Source organism: Chiloscyllium plagiosum, chromosome 19 (genome assembly GCF_004010195.1).
Source record: "Chiloscyllium plagiosum isolate BGI_BamShark_2017 chromosome 19, ASM401019v2, whole genome shotgun sequence".
Taxonomy (NCBI): domain Eukaryota; kingdom Metazoa; phylum Chordata; class Chondrichthyes; order Orectolobiformes; family Hemiscylliidae; genus Chiloscyllium; species Chiloscyllium plagiosum.
This window is the reverse complement of record NC_057728.1, coordinates 36,393,049-36,407,709: the sequence shown is the minus strand read 5'-3', so window position 1 is coordinate 36,407,709 and position 14,661 is coordinate 36,393,049.

Genomic DNA, 14,661 nt, shown 5'->3' with positions numbered 1-14,661 from the left:
ACTTTAGTGCTGTTGCCACAAAATACATTTATTTGCCTTGAGAAGGTGGTGGTTAGCTATGGTCCTGAACCATTGTGGACTGTGTGATCAAAATATACCCACAGCGCTGCAGCAGTTCAAGGACACAGTGACAATGAAGGGATACTGACACAGTTCCAAGTCAAATATATGACCTGGAGAGGAACTTGTAGGGGGTGGTATTCCCAGACTATAGGAACAGGAGAAGGCCTGTCCTATTACTCAATGGTCCTGGCTGATTGAACACTTCAATGCCTTTTACCCACTCCATCCCCATACAGTACAATACTGGAGTTCAATTCTGCAGGAATAGAATACAAATCAAGGGGATTCACATTACATTTATACCGCTCTATACGAAGACCATACTTTGTACAAAACGTACAAAGTGCAGAAAAGATTTTCAGAGATGGTAGTATCATTGCTTACTCAGATTTGAATTCCAATCTCTTTCAGATATGGGCAGACATTCCTCTTCTTTCCTTAAACTTTGGGTTAGTTTGGTGAACTGTATGTCACCTAGTCCATTCACTCTGTACAGTACTACTACCTATCTGGATGGTAAATCATTAAAAACAATTGGCAAAACGCATAATGATACTCCATGTGCTCTTGTGTTGCCCAAGCTGGTAAGGCTCCCTGCTGGTTCTCTGCTGAAAGAGCAGGGTCAGGGATGAAGCTTGAGTCTTTGCCATGTTATTTACAACTTTTATGGCTAACTGTAGTGGATTAGTTTGATGATAACCCCTTCATTACCTACCTCATTGCCAGTCAAAGCTCAAATGAAATAACTGCTGATATCCGCAGTCCTCTCACCTTTATAAAAGTGAGATGATCCACCCAGACTCTGACCATGTTTCTTTGTTGTCCCCAGAATTGACAAATGCTAACAAACCTGCCCTTCTGATGATAGTCATCCTGTACCAGATGTGGATGCTTTATTGTGAAATAATACCCTTTTGGTCTCCATGCTATTCATAATGAAAACCTATCTCATTACTTATATTCAATCATTAGCTTTGGTCACAACACAACTAGTATTCTCGTGTATTACCACTTCATTAATAGCCTTCTCCCTGTTGTAAAGTCAAGAGTTCAGCACCATTCACAATTTCTTGAAAGGAAATAGCTCATGTCATCCTGTAATAGGATCTGGACAACTATCTTAATATCTGTGCCAAATAAGTGCCATGAAATAATTGTATCCCAAAAAAAAAGACCCATCCAACTTCCTGTGATCAATTACAGTGCAATTATTACAGAATTACCAACTTCCAAGAACCTGAAGTCACAAGTAACACAGAATGGTTATAATTGCAGAACAGAGATAACTCACGTCTCAGTATCTCACCATCATTTATAATAATTAAGACAAGAGAGTGATGAAATTCTACTGCTTCATCTAGTGAAAGAATAAACTTGTTATTTTTGCCAATTATCCACAACTGCATTGATCAATGACTATTAACAAAGACCTCAATTAACATGACTTCATTTGTTTGACATTCTGTTGAAGACTGTGCACCTTCTTGTAGTTGAATGTTGAATTCTTTGCAGAGAGAGCATGGCCCGTATGTCAGCAGGTCAAGGAGTCAACTCATAAAATGAACAAGACTGGACCCTTTGTGAATCAACAGAGAGTTTTGAGCATCTTGCAAATAATCCTCACAGTGGGATTTAGTTATTATAAACTTTGGAAGCAATTCCTCCCAAAGCAATTTATAGATATGTTCATGAGATCATCTATATAACCTACATTGTGATATATTGGCTTTTAAATAAAAGATTTATTTTGCATTGTTACTTACCTGACTGACCTCTTAGTATAATTATAATTTAATTAGAATGTCACTTTTTTCTGGATGGACATAAATCATTTTTTCACTTTTAACAAAATAATGAAAGTATGACAAAAACTTCTAAAGCCACTATTTCTATGAAACCAAGTTTTTAAACCATTTGGTGATTAACATAGAGAAAATTAACCTTTTGATGTAATTGTTATTTGATAGTAATTGCAATTGGTAGCCATTATTAAAGAGGAACTTTAAGTAATTACACTACACTTAAAAAGGTTCCTTACACTTTTATTTTGATTGCGATCAATTAGACAATGTACCTGATGCTAAAATCAGCACATTGGTTGCTGAATGTTTTGAAAACTAAATTGTTTCCATTGTATTTTTGAAGGACATTGATGTAATCGAAACAGGGAGTTTCTATTATAAACACTTCCGGCGATAGGTTGAAATCCTTGTTGCACCCATTTTCCTGCAGTTGTTTTCCTAATTAATATACGTAGAAATGTGTGGAAAAAATTAAAAGTTACAAGAAAATCCCAGTTTTCAGGGCAGGAAACACTAGAATGTCCTGCCACGTATTGTTGCTCTGTGGAAAAAAAAACTTTGATAGTTTGTAGCTGCATTTGTTTAGTATACATTAATAAGATTATAGTTTTGCAAAATAAATGATAAATTATGTGTTACAACGAATTATTTGACTGGTTATAACATATACAGAACAAATTCTGTGCATTCAAAAACAAACTGCAACCAATACATCTGGAACAGCTGCAGCTGCAGGCAATGTGCAAAGTTTGGCTGGATGATAATTTTCTTGTCAAAGCAGACATCAGTGAGTCAGTAAAGGGTGAATTGTTGAGAGATCTGTATTTTAAGCAAAAAATAACTGTCCAGACATGTTTCATTTATACATACATAACAAATAGAATCTACAACATTAATCTCTGCACCAGTCAGCAATTTGGAATTCTGGAGTAAAATTAGCGTTTGTTTAGCGGCAGGAACTGACCTGTTGTGATGCAAAACATTCCTTATACACCAAATATAGCTCAGGTAGTCACTCAGTTTCAACTTGATAGAACGTATTGCAAAGTTCATCAAACAGATGCAATAGTTATGTTTCTTTGCGACACTCCTAAAAGATAAACATAAAATACTAAGTAATATAGTTTTCAATGAAGGAAGAGATTAAAAATAAAAACTGAAAAGTTTTGGAGAAACCGAGCAGGAATGGCAGAATGCACAGAACAACAAACGGAGTTAACGTTTTGCGTCCGATAGGACTTCTTTGAATCTTATCTGTCCACAGATGCTGCCTGAGCTGCTGGGTTTCTCCAGCATGCTCTACTTTTATTTCAGGTCTCCAGTATTCACAGTTTGCTTTATCATAATCAGATGCAGCTTTACATTGCAATTTCTCAATTTCTCACATTGCCTGCAGCTCCAGCTGTTCCAGATGTATTGGTTGCAGTTTGCTTTTGATTGCACAGAATTTGTTCTGTATATGTTATCACCAGTCAAATAATTCGTTATAACACATAATTTATCATTTCTTATAATAGTAATCCATACAAACGTTTTTCCAAAGTGCACTAAACCAATTTTACAATATTATATGTAGCAATGTAGTTATCTTTATCAATAAAACTCCATATATAGGAAGCTATTTGGAAAGAGCCAACAACGGAACAAACTATAAAAGAAGTCTGCAAAATGTGAACCATGCCAAGGTGACAAGCATTTTATTTTAAAGCCAGATGTAAGCCAGAATATTGATACAATTATAGCTTCATATTCATTTTGGGTAAATTCATTGCTAAGAATGTTGATTTTTGTCATAATAGTGGTAAATTTTCAATGTCTGGACCTTAACTTTGGACAGCTTCCTGTATTTGAATGAATGGACTGTCTTTCTGCTGCTGCATGCTTCAGGTAGCTGTATCCTCTTCTGGTGGCATTTCCGAATTGTACTATTGTCAGTGGGGCTTATGGAAGGTATAAAAATAATTGACAAAACATTTATTTTAAATTCTGCCCTGTTGCTTCCTGCAATGAGTCTCTTGCTTGATCGCACTATGCAATGGAATCTTTAATTTTAAAATTTTCTTGCTCCCATTGTAACTCTGAACATCAGATAGGAAGGGTATGGAATGTCATACACTTGCTGTTTGGTGTCTTATTACACTCAGCTACAACTGAGTGCAAATACCACAGCTGGCATTAGGTAGCTTGGAGCTGGCACTCTCGGCTTACTTCAATCTTTCCCAGATAAATTCTATTGGTTTACTAGAGTAACATCAGTGTAAAGTCAGACCCCGGTACATAATATGGGTTGAAATTATGAATGGTACTAACTAATCAGTGTTAACACGGATTTGTAAAGCTTATGTTTAAGAAACTGAATTGAAAGTTTGAAGATATTGTAAAGTTAATGGCAGGGCCTTGGGGAGTCTTGCCAAACAAAGAGACCTAGGGGTGTAGGTGCACAGTTCCTCAAAAGTGGAAATGCAAATAGACAGGATCATGAAGACGTTTGGCACGTTTGACTTCATTGGTCAGAACATTGACTAGAGGAGTTAGGACATCATCTTTTGGCCATCTATGACATTGGTGAGGCCACTTTTAGAATACTGCATGCAATTTTGGTTGCCCTTCTATAGGAAGAATGTTAAACTTGAGAGGGTGCAGAATATATTTACAAGGATACGGTTGGAACTAAAGGGTTTGAGTTATAGAGAGAGGCTGAATAGACTGGGGCTTTTTTCCCTGGAGCTTCAGAGGCTGAGGGGTAACCTTATAGAGGTTTATAAAATAATGAGGGGCATGGATAGGGTGAACAGCCAAGGTCATTTTCCTAGGGTGGGGGAATCCAAAACTAGAGGGCATAGGTTTCAGGTGAGAGGGGAAAGATTTAAAAAGGATCTGCAGGGTAACCTTTTTACGCAGAGGGTAGTGCGTCTATGGAATGAGCTGCCAGAGGAAGTGATGGAGATGGATACAAATACAACATATAAAAGGCATCTGGATCGATATATGAATAAGAATGGTTTGAAGGGGCATGGGCTAAATATTGGCAAAAGGAACTGGGTCATATTGGGATGTCCGGTTGGATTGAAGGGTCTGCTTTGCTGCCGAATGACTCCAAGAGACTATACGACAGATATTGCAGTGAATTGACAAACATTATGCACTCATTATGCATTTCATTTAGTTTTCATAGTCTCATTTCTATCAATCACATTGGAAATAAAAATTGTTGAAATGTAAAACAAGCATGCAAAGTAAAACCATGCATTTTTCTCTGGGTAATAAAATGGCAATATACAAAACAAAAATCAATAGGTGCATCATATAAAGATTTTAAGAACCCATTTCGTTGGAAACTATTAGGGAACAGTAGTATTTCCAAAAGTAAAACTTGAAATGTGGAAACCGCTCAATGATTTCAGCAGCAGAGAGAAAATAAGCATGAAAATGTGCTATCTTAAGTTTGTGAATCTTATTGCTACACTCTTGTATTTCCAGTGACTCAAAGGCTGTTGCACAATGATAGGATATTTGTCAGTCTGACAAAACCTTATGCTTTAGGAATCAGGATTAATTAGTATGCAGAAAATTGTCAGAACTCCTTAAAAGAATGCAATGCCTGAAAATACAATAATTTAGCAGTGTACTCACAATACTTTTGCAAAGGAATATTAATATGTAAATATTTTGGGATGCTGCAATCCTGTAGATAGTTATGAAAGTTATTCTTTTGTTTCCTGCAGGAGAAGGGAGCATTTTAGAGAAAGGATGACTGTTATTTGAGAGAACCTGTTGTAGTTTAGAACATAATACCAGTTGAAGAAAGACCTTCAGAAGCATGACTTGATAAAGTAGGCAAAAGATAGTAAAATTGATGGGCATGTTCCCGCTGAGGATTCATATCTAACTTTCTGTACTCTCAGTCCTGGTTCACATGTCTGAAAGTTTTAACCCATGTAAGTAACACATCTTTACAAGTTTGACAATTTTTATGGGCTCCAGTCCATGCAAATGCACCACACTATGAGCCCAACAGACAATCTCAAACTGGATAGTAATTCATAGCACACTCAAGATTATCGAGGAAATGCTATCCAGTTGCAGAATCATTGTTGGACACTATGTTGTCAGTTTTGGAAGCACAGTTCAGTCAAATATGGTCAGTATCTTGCTTGTTATGAACTAAAGGAATGAAGGAATATGCTGTTAGATGCAACCTGCCATGTTTTGCGCTGTAGAGATTCTATGAATCACAACTGGCACTGAAATTGAGCCTCATTTGAAAGCAGGCGAAAAAAAAATGCTTGCTAGACTTGTGTAAGAGAAATGAGCTTTGTGTAACTGCATGTGTATGGGCTGCCCAAGGGCACACAAGTGATATTGTCAATGCACACTATTGTTTTCCTGAAGCTAGAAAAGGCAACAGGCCACTTGGCTGAGTTTCAAAATATAGTCACTTTTAGAAAGGAGAAATAATGGAGGAAATATTTAATTATATATTGAGACTGTCAGCATGTAACACAAACCATAGAAAATTAATTTTGTTATATTTTCACGTGGTTTACTGTCACCTGCAGTGTTTAAAACTGATGTTTGGGAATCAAACAGTGGAGGTATTACAAGCATGAACAAGCTTGTTTAAACTACTCATTTCATATTTGTGGTTTCACTCTTCTTGATAAAGCAATAGAAAACAGTTAATAATTTTCCTGTTGTTTCATGATTCTTGCACATTTTAAGGATTTTTGTCATACCTAGGAATCTCCCAAGAATTACATCTCACAGCATTTAATTGTTCTAAAGTAATTTGCTTGCTTTGTTGATAAAATTGTCATAGCAACACCGTAATGTTTTCATTTTATGAAATGGACTACGTTCCATCTCTGAATATTCTTATTATGGAGTAAAAGTGATACGTAAAGTTTTTTTCTGACACTTGATAATGCATTAGTCCTTTAATAATTTTATTCTTGACAATGTTATGGAAATTTATATAATTGGCCCAATTATTACACATTTCGCTCTTGATTCATTTTCTCTTTGTCTATCATTGTAGAAACAGTAGGACACGTTATAACCTTCAGCATCAATATGATCTCTTAATTCATAATCGGTCATTAGTATGTGAAACTACATGTGACTGACTTGGTGAGATGTCTTATATCAGTGCAGTATTGCATCTCTGTGGGGGAAATGTAAATTACTGCTGTGACTGTCAGTGGCATCAAAGAGCCCCAGCAAAATTGAAGTCATTAGTAATTTGGGCTAACTCTTTTTTGGTTGAATCGTTCCAAGAACAATGAAAGGTAGTTGTGGTTATGGATCTACCGTCCATTATAAGGTCAAAATTTGGGATGGTTGCTGCTGATTATACAGTGTTCAGTACAATGTCTGCCTCTTCTGATACTGGAGCAGTACATGTTTGCACACTGCAAGACCTATTAGTACTCAGGTTGATAATAGTCAAATAACATCTGTGTCACATTAGTGCCTGGAAGTGGCCATCTCCAGCATGGGAGAAGGAAACCACCACCTTGACATTCAATGACATTACCATTGCTGACTCCCCCTCTATTATCGTCATGGGAGTTACCATTGACCAGTTGATGACGTGGGCCAGCATTAGAAATATTGAAGCCAGAAGAACAGGCCAGAGGTTGGGAATTCTACTGGGAGATTGGTGGAAGATTGCTATCTTACCTCTTGATTCTCCAAATCTTTTCCTCCATCTATAAGACAGGAATTAGGAATGCGAAGGAATACTTCCTAGATAAATGTAGCCCCCACAATACTGAAGAAGGTTGACATCATCCAGGACAATATAGCTCACTTCATCAATATCCCATTCACCATCTTAAAGCTTTAGTTTCTCCACCATCAAGGTACAGTGCATTTGTGCGTCAATGCATTAGATACACTGCAACAACTCCTCAATCCTTCTCTGACAGCACCTTTTTCACCCATGACCTCAACAACCTATAGGACAAGTGCACCAGATGCATTGAATCACCATCACCTGCAAATTCCCTTACAAGCCACACACTCTCCTGACTAGGAACTATATCACCATTTCTTCACTCCTGTTGTGTCAAAAACCTGTAACTCCATCCCTAAGAGCATTGTTGGCTACCTACACCCCATGAATGGTAGTGGTTCAAGAAGGTAGTTCGTCATTATGTTCTGAAGGGGTAATTTGGGAAGGCCAACAATTGCAGGACTTCATCACGATATTTACGTGCAATGAAAAAAAAGTTTTATTTATGATGAAATGAATTGAATAATATTACCAGTAATAAAGCAATGAGTACAACTTTTGGTTGGAACCAATAACACAGATTTCCATTCTCGTGTTGTTATTGCATCTTCACTTTAACTAATTTTCTTTGTTGGTCATCCTGAATACCTATTGCATAGAAGTCTATCACTATCTATAAAAGCCTCAACACCATTTGACCTGCCATTTAGAATTTCAGTTTGTCTGAGATAGAATGGACCTTCTCTCCCTGAAAGGACAGTCACTTGGCCAGAGCCATGTTTAGAAGAATGCCTAAGTACAGACGGGTGGAGTTTACTGAACTAAAGATACATAACTTCAAATTCAGCAAGAACCAACTTGCCGGCTCGGACGTTGCATTGCATTGTTACATGGAACCAAGTGTAACCAAATTCCAGTTCCTACTGACAAATTTACTCTTCCAGGTTGCTTTAACACACTAGACTGAACTGGTCAATCATCAATGGTGATATAAAATGCTATGGATCCACTTGCTGTCAATATTTACAACTATTTAAGGATTTTGCGAAGGTTTGTAGCTCGGGTTGTGGATGCAATTGTTAGTTTGCCCGCTGAGCTGGTTGGTTTGTATGCAGATGTTTCATCACGCTACGAGATAACATCATCAGTGTGACTTCCAATGAGGCGTTGTTGTACTACTCCTCCTTTTATTCAACCCGGTCTGTTATGGTGGGTTGTGTCATTTCCGGTCCTGTTCTGCAGTGTCTGGTACACAGGATCCATTTTGACATTTCTACAATCACATTTACAACTGATTCTGCCATAAAGGATCACCTTAGTTTGGACTTTTGTTCATGAATTAAAATAAACTCAAAGAGACAAACTAACTCCCTACTAAGAAAAAAGTCACTAAAATATAAGCAAATGCTTTGGTCGCTGCAAATCTGATGTTGAGTTTGGATCTCAACAGAAGCTATATTCAATTTGAAGTGCTAACTCGGTTTTTCTCTCCACAGTTGTCAAATCAGCTGACTATTTCCAGCACTTGCTGTTTTTATTTAACAATAGTGATTCATTGGTCAATAGACAACTAACAAGTTCAGGCTTGAGGCTTCACTGGGTGGATAACTCATTGTATAAATGCTTGAATTGACATCATCCTCAGCTCAGATAAACACACTGGCACATGAAATGGTTGTTCCACTAAGTGAAGTACAGAGCTTTATTGGTAGCTGTTTACTACTCCACAACCCAAGGGTTATGAGCTGAGCCTTCTGGAGTCTGATCTGGATGTTTCAAGAAGGACTCGCTTCCTTCCTTATGACTGGGGTATTCTGCTTGTTTGCTCCAAGGAGCAAGTTAAAATGGGGAAGCTGCTTTTGTGCTGAGGTGAAGGTCTTTATTCTGGTGCAATGTGTGTTTTACATAAACTAGGACCAGTGCATCATTCAGGATATTAGAAGTGTTACATGCTAGTATTCCATGTAAAATTTAACAAAGTTATCATAAACTGTCCCCTGGCAAATTGGAATTGAATATTGCTGATGCCCAAATGATATAAAATAAAGATATAGATGTTTGGATTCTAATGTCAGACTTAGTACTTGGACTGTGATGGACCAAACTGGTTTTAAAGACAGACCAAAAATGCTGACTTAAAAGGAGCCACAGACATAACCTAACCATTCAAGTGGCTCAGTTACAGGAAACCAATGAGGAATTTTTTATTTTATTTATTTAAATGATGTGGGTGTTGCTGGCTCGGCCAATATTTATTGCTCATCCATTATTGCCCATTAGTGCTGAGGCTCTGGAATCACAGACGTGGGACCAGGTAAGGAAGACAGATTTCAATCCCTAAAGAACATACTGAAGCAGATGGTTTATTTTACTTAGTAACCATCAGACTAGCTATTTTTATTCAACTCAACTTTCATCATCTGTCACGTCCCTAGGACATGAACAAAGATGTAGTCATGGAGAAAGAAATGGGAAACTAAATGCTTTCTAGGCTTCAGGTACTTCCAAAAAGGATAAAATCTGAAACATATTCCTCATATTTGCAGGTACCAGACCAAACATAATTTAGCCTGTTATAAGCATGAATGATAATCTTAAACTGTTTATTGATATTGCTTTTTGCGCACACAGAACTGCTCAGCAAGTCACACCTGTAAATTTGTTGGGGTTTTTCAAATAGATTGGTTGGGGGGCCCTTGTGGCACAATGGTAGTATCCCTAACCTTGCACCAGGAGGACAGGGTTCAAATCCCACCTGCTCCAATAGCGTGTAATATCACCTTTGAGTGGGTTGGTTAGAAAATATCTCAACAAGGATTTGGTTGAGTATGGTACTTATTCTGCCTAAAGTTACAAACAGAAGGAACATGTTGTTTGACTCAATCAGCAAATCACTTGAAGATATTGTTAATGTGCCTGACATTGCATTAGCAATAAAATTCATAGGAGGCATCATTCAATTGTGCATTCACAGAAAGTCTTTATAAAGAACTACACCTTAGATGTGCAACATGTGGAGTAGAAACAAAATACATTGCGTTACACATACAAAAGATACTTATGATTTATGAATTTTAATACTTGAACAGGTTTCTAATGCTAAAACAAACCTTTTTGATTATACATCAAGATTCTCACTGGTGTGTGTCGTGTCTCAAATACTGACAGCATTTACATTTCCTGTGACTCTTAAGATAGATGCTTTAAGTGGAAACTTCCTATTGCTTATTTGAGGAACCTTGGCTCAGTGATAGCACTCTTCAATCTGAGTCAGAGGTGATTAATCAAGACGCAGTCCAGAGAATTGATCATCTCACACAAGCTAGCATTTCACTGCAGAAGAGAGAGACTGCTACACTTTTGGAAGTGCTGACTTTCAAATAGGATATTCAAATAAGGTCCTGTCTGCTTGCTCACGTGAGCAGAGGGATTTTGCTCATGATTTGTCTTACATTTCATTCTTCAGCCAATATCACTGGAAAAGGTCATTTGTCTGATTACAACTTAAAGAATCTTACTGAGCACAAATTAATTTATGATGCTTTTTCATTGCAACAAAGACTGTACTTCAGCAGTGCAATGGACTATCTTGTGGGCAGGAAAAGGTATGATACACAGGCAAAGATACTTCTTTTGAAAGCTAAGAAGTTGATGCCCCATAGAATGTGTTTAAAGCAGCTGGCAACCTTGCACGAACTTGAAGATAATTGGACATACTTAATACTAGAAAACGATAAAAAAGTGGATAATTTTCTGCAAGGAGCCATCTTCAAGTGACTGAAATAAAGACAGGGTACATACAATATTGTAGTCCTGGAACATGTAACATGGTACACAAAATTGGCACTGAGATTGAGTTTTGAACTGCTGTGTATAAGAAGAGGAACACAAATGTTCCAAACTATTGAAAAGATGCTAATAGCTACTGCAGACCACTGAAAAGGAACTTATTTAAGCAGGTGGCAGCTGAATCATTAGGTGAGTCACACAATAGCTGTAACCTTTTCCCACAAAGGTCAAAATAAAAGGCAATGTGAAACACAACTAGCAACTTTTCCATTTCCGTGAGACTGTAACAGATTTAATAAACCAGAGTAACTATGAATAACAAACCATCACTGTTGTGGAGAGACTGTTCTCAACTGTATTCCATGCCGAAACTCTCCAAAGAGCAGAAACATGAGACTGCAGAAATATTGATAACTTGATGGCATGCATTGATCCTAAATGTGAGTGTTCAACATGTTTTCAACATAGAAACCCAAAGTGACAATGTTAATATTGACGGAAATCCAAAGAACTGCAGACGCTGGAAATTAGAAACAAAAACTGAAATTGCAAGAGGAACTCAGCAAGTCTGGCAGCATCTGTCGAGAGTGAAATAGTATTGATGGTTTGGGTCTTGTATGACTCTTCAGAACAGAGAACTGTAGTGAAGAAGTGTCGTACCAGATTCAAAATGTTAACTGTTTCTCTCTCCACAGATGCTGCTAGAGTTGCTGAGTTCCTCCAGCAATTTCCGTTTTTGTTTCTGAACTATCATTCTGATCACTTAACCATTGTTCTACCATTCTCACATTCAGGTCACTTAATCTGAACTGTCAACATATTTTTTTTCCATCCTCATTCTAGACCCATTACTGCTACATTGCCCACCACCAAATGTAAGCATTAATGCTGTCCCCTGCACATTTCACTTCAGCTCTGATGAAGAGTCATCTAGACTTGAAAAGTTAGCTTGCTCTCTCTCCATGGATGCTGTCTGACCCTCTGTGATCTCAAGCATTTGTTGTTTTCAGTATAGCTTCCAGCATCTGCTCCTACTGTTGAATTTCTTCAGCATTCTCTGTATTTGGTACTGAACATCTGAGCTTGACACACTCACGGAGAACAAGCAAGTTTGTGTCAATGTTAATAAGCAGCCCAGACTCTAAGCAGCTCAAACCTGTCACTATGTTAAACCTGCCTAGACCTTTCAAGAGCAAAAAAGTGAAGAACAGCAACCAGTATTCATGTAAATGCCAGCAAAATGATCAAAGCCAAAGGACATCATGCAAATATTGCAGAAGTCATGATATAAAACAAAGGTAAACATGACCATCATGGGGAAGATAGGATTTTATCTGAAAGAAGCTAAACCACTTTGCAAGCAAATATTTAGCTAGAAGTAAGGTGAAAAAGACTGTAAAATTTATAGAGACAGAAATGTTAGATGATGATTCTGACAAATCATCTGCGTATTAGATAAGTGTTGGATAATAATTTTGGTAAGTCTACACTTTAGAGGTTGGCACCATTGAAGTCTAAAGGAGAAAAATAGTTTGATGTAATTATGCTGATAAAGACTTCAGAAAGAGAACATCAAACGACACTGGTGCTCTCTGCAACATTATGTGCTTTGCAGACCTGAATAAAGTTATAACAGATGGAAAACCAAAATGGAACCCCTGAAAGGTAAGGTGGAGGCTCTGTGACAGAACAATGTACAGCCCGTGGGGACAGAACCCTCTAAGAACCCAATGCTGTGACAAGAATAAAGAATTAAAGTCTGGATATCTAACACAAATCTAAATGTTTTCACCTCAGCAGAAGCAAGTCAAAAGCTCCAAATCATAACCCTAAATTTGCTGGGAGAGATTAACAGCACTGAACATTATGGTTTATTTTGGCTAAATGTGAGTTGCACTAAATTTTATGGAGGGATTTCTGTCACTGGACCAAGCAGATTTTCTCACTGTATCTTATCAAACTTGTCTCATTAACTACTATCTCACCCCTATGGCATCTGTCAAGTTTAATTCAGGGGATATCAGTTGAAAGACTGACATCCTTTACAGCTCCACCAGTTTTTAAACGTTTACTGTACACCCAGAGGAGCACTGGCATCCTGAAGTCCCCATGCATAGTCACAGCCAGAGTTGAAGGTATCGGAGGGAAAGATAGTGCTGTGATTCACTAACATGAATTTGAAGTCCTGGTGGTGGTAGTGCAGAGGAGGACAGTCCTCTTCCTGGCGGATTGGCAGAGAAGGTCAGGCTACCAGACCCTGGTCAGTTGACCATCCTCAGCAGCGATCTTAGAAGTTCAGCATTTACCAAAATGATGCTTGGCATGTTTGACCAGACCAGATTTCCCCAGGGAGTTATCTGACCAAACCTCCAGGGCCAACAGGCTTCACTGCCAAGTAGGCTCCTTCCATCCTGGTGGTGGAATCAGGGATTAAACTAAAATGCAGAGGTAAGGAGAGGAAGAAAATAAATTTATTGAGGGCATGAGTAACAATGCACTGTACACTATTTTACACTTTTTATTTAAATGTCATTGTTTTCACCTTACATCTGGTTGGTTGTCTCTGTGTGTAGCTCTGAATGTCATTGTTTCAATGTGAGGCATCAGTTCATGGTTACAGGTGATGTACCTGTGGTGAGAATGTGCTGCATCATCTGGAAACAAGAGGAACGAAGTTCAAACTGGCCAATGGGTGCTGCTGACACCTTTGGCTCTCCTCCGACACCAGCCCTATTCTTTTGTAGCCTTCGTGACCAAAAATGAAAACAAAAGTGAGTTTTGAGAAGATTTGTAGCTCAGTTTGAGGTTGTGGATGTAGGTTTGCTCACTAAGCTGGAAGGTTCATTTCCAGATGTTTCATCACCATACTCTGTGACATCTTCAGTGGGCCTCTGGGTGAAGCATGGCTGATAATTCCTGCTTTCTATTTACTGTATATGTTTGAGTTTCTTTGGGCTGGTGATGTCATTTCCTGTTCTTTTTTCTCAGGGGTTAGTAGATGGCGTCTAACTTGGTGTATTTGGTGTTAGAGTTCCTGTTGGCGAGCAATATCTGGGGCAGGGAGGCTCAACACAAAGAGGGAACCAGTGCATTTAGATGGCCAGGGATGAGAGAGCCTGTTGGACTGTGTCCTACACAGGTCATGGGTCTGTGTGCAATGTTCTTTCCCTTTGAAAGCCCTGAGACCTAATGGACTGATCTTGGCCCACTAATTCATTGACCCAACTGGACAGCTCTGGATGAATAGTGCCCAGACCCCTGACTGATGCT